The sequence below is a fragment of the Phoca vitulina genome, unplaced genomic scaffold, assembly GCF_004348235.1.
Source record: "Phoca vitulina isolate PV1807 unplaced genomic scaffold, GSC_HSeal_1.0 scaffold71, whole genome shotgun sequence".
NCBI classification, from domain to species: Eukaryota; Metazoa; Chordata; class Mammalia; order Carnivora; family Phocidae; genus Phoca; species Phoca vitulina.
The window spans coordinates 13560111-13563560 of NW_022589774.1; the positions used below are offsets into that span (position 1 = coordinate 13560111).

A 3450-nucleotide genomic window follows, 5' to 3' on the forward strand; every position below is an offset into this window, starting at 1 on the left:
CAGTACTTTAGCAGATGCAGAAGAATGGATCAGTGATCTAGAAGACAGGGTAATGAAAACTCAAGCTGAACAGTGAAAAGAAAATAGAATTTTTAAAATGAGGATAGGTAAGGGATCTCTTGGACAACATCAAGTGAACAAATATTTGCATTATAAGGGTCCCAGAAGGAGAGAGAAAAAGGCAGAAAATGTATTTGAAGAAATAATAGCTGAAAACTTCCCCAATTTGAAGAAGCAAACACATCCAGTTTCAGGAAGAATAGAGTTCCAAACAAGATGAACCCAAGAGGGCCCACACCAAGACACACAATAATTAAAATGTCCAAGGTTAGACCATCTTGCATCCCCAGGTGTGTACCTAATCTCAGCTGGTCCATCTGAGACCCCCTGAGCACCAGTCCTACTCCCCCGTGGGGTCCCATTTCCACCCCAAAAGATGGCAGAAACTATCATGAACCAGGAGAAACTTGCCAAACTACAAGCACACATGCTCATTGGTGGGAAAAGAACTGCTCACTGAAAGAAGGTAGTTCATAGAATGGCTACAGCAGATGATAAAAAATTTCAGTTCTCCTTAAAGAAGTTAGGGGCAAACAGTATCTCTGGTATTGAAAAAGTGAATGTGTTCACAAACCAAGGACAGTGATCTACTTTAACAACCCTAAAGTTCAGGCATCCCTGGCAGCGAACACTTTCACCATTACGGGCCATGCTGAGACAAAGCAGCTGACAGAAATGCTACCCAGTATCTTAAACCAAGTTGGGCAGACAGTCTGACTCATTTAAGAAGACTGGCTGAAGCTCTGCCCAAACAGTCTGTGGATGGAAAAACACCACTTGCTACCAGAGAGATGGAGGATGATAAAATTCCAGATTTTATGAAGAATTTTGATGAAGCTTCCAAGAATGAAGTAAACTGAATTGAGTCAACTTCTGAAGAAGATAAAACTTGAAGAAGTTACTGGGAGCTACTATTTTATATTATGACTGCTTTTTAAAATTTTGTTCGTGGATCTGATACAGTCTAGATCTCTAATATTTTTAAGTCCAAGCCCCTTGGACATTGCAGCTCTTTTCAGTTTTTGCTTATACACAACTCATTCTTTGCAGCTAATTAAACTGAAGAAGTCTGGGAATAAGGTTTGAAACAAAGTTAATAAAGTTCTTTGCCTAGTTAAAAAAAAATTCAAAGGTTAAATACAGAGAATTTTACAAGCAGTGAGAAGCAAAAAGTTATATACAAGGGAAACCCCATAAGGCTATCAACTGATTGTTTTCAGGAGAAATTTTGCAGGCCAAAATGGAATGGCATGATATATTCAAAAACCTGAAAGAAAAAATCTACAACCAAGAATACTTAGCAGTGTTACCATTCAGAATTGGATAAATAGTTTCCTAGGCAAGCAAAAAATAAAGGAGTTCTTGAGGTAGAAAAGGCTGTAATTAAAAGAAAATTATGAGTAAAAAGATGTAAAATATAACATATACATAAAACATGGAGGGGGGAATAAAAAAAGTTCTTTTAGAATGTGTTCACACTTAAATGACTATCAATTTAATAGAGAGTATAAACTTAGGATGTTACATATAAATCTCACAGTAACCACAAACCCCAAACCTCTAATTGATATACAAAAAATAATGAGAAAGCCAAACATAACACTACAGAAACTAATCAATCACAAGGAAAGAGCAATAAAAGAAATGAATAAAGATCTACAAAAAACAACCAGGAAACAATACAATGGCAATAAATACATACTATTAATAATGACTTAAAATGTAAATGGTCTAAATACTCAAATCAAAAGACATAAGGTGGTAGGAGAAAAAAACATGACCCACATATCTGGTGCCTACAAGAGACTCACCTCAGACCTAAAACACATACATACTGAAAGTAAAAGGATGGAAAAAGATATTTCTTGCAAATGAAAGCTGGGGGGGGGGGGGGAAGAGCCAGGGTACCAATACTTATACCAGACAAAATAGACTGTAAAACAAAGACTGTAACAAGAGACAAAGAAGGACATTACATAATGATAAGGGGTCAATCCAACAAGAAAGTATAATAACTATACTTTATTACATTATATAGATTATAAAATATTACATTATGCAGCAGATTATAAAAAATTTCAGTTCTCCTTAAAGAAGTTAGGGGCAAACGGTGTCTCTGGTATTGAAAAAGTGTATGTGTTCACAAACCAAGGTCAGTGATCTACTTTAACAACCCTAAAGTTCAGGCATCCCTGGCAGCGAACACTTTCACCATTACGGGCCATGCTGAGACAAAGCAGCTGACAGAAATGCTACCCAGTATCTTAAACCAAGTTGGGCAGACAGTCTGACTCATTTAAGAAGATTAATATTATAATATGCATCCAACATTGGAATACCTAAATACATATAGTAAATATTAACAGACCTAAAGGGAGAAACTGGTAGTAATACAATAATACTAGGGGACTTTAACAGCCCACTTACATCAATGGATAGACTGTCCAGGCAGAAATCAATAAGGAAACAGTGTCTTTGAATGACATATTAGACCAGATTGACTTAAGAGATATATAGAACATTTCATCCAAAAACAATAGAATACACATTCTTTTCAAATGCACATGGAACATCCTTCAGGATAGATCACATATTAGGCCACAAAAGAAGTCTCAATAAATTTAAGAAGATTGAAATCATATCATACATCTTTTCCAACCACATTTCTAGATAAAACTAGAAATCAGTAACAACAACAACAACAAAACAAGCATGTGGAGGCTAAACAATGTGCTACTAAACAATCAATGGGTCAATGAAAAAAATCAAAGGGGAAAGAAAAAAAATACATGGAGACAAATGAAAATGAAAACACAACAGCCCAAAATCTTTGGGACATGGCAAAAGCAATTTTAAGAGCAAAGTTTATAATGATACAGTCCTACCTCAAGAAATTAGAAAAATCCCAAATAAACAATGTAACCTTATACCTAAAGGACGTAGAAAAAAAAATCCCAAGGTTAGGAGGAAGGAAATAGAAAGATCAGAGCAAATATAAATGCAATAGGACTATAAAAACAATGTTAAAAAGATGAATGAAAGCAACAGCTGGTTCTTTGAAAAGATAAAATTGATAAACCTTTAGCCAGACTCATCAAGAAAAGTGAAAAAAACATAAATCAGGAATGAAAGAGTAGTAATAACCAACACTAGAGAAATACAAAGGATTGTAAGAGACTACTACAAAAAATTATATGTCAACAAATTGAATAACCTCCTCCTCGAGATTCAAGGGAAAGATTCTGACAAGTACTATATAATACAGGTAATAGGTAGTACCTTTAAGATCATGCCACTGAACTGTGTAAGGATTTATAGAATTCTAATGAAGAAACTGATGGCTTCATACAACTACTAACAAAAGATCAAAATCAACTACACAGGACTGAA

The 3450-nt window shown here is 35.0% G+C and overlaps 1 pseudogene; it reads left to right on the top strand.

Annotated features, from left to right (window-relative positions):
* The first annotated feature begins 451 nt into the window (after positions 1 to 451).
* LOC116624890 lies at positions 452 to 920 on the top strand (annotated as a pseudogene).
* The last annotated feature ends 2530 nt before the right edge of the window (positions 921 to 3450 follow it).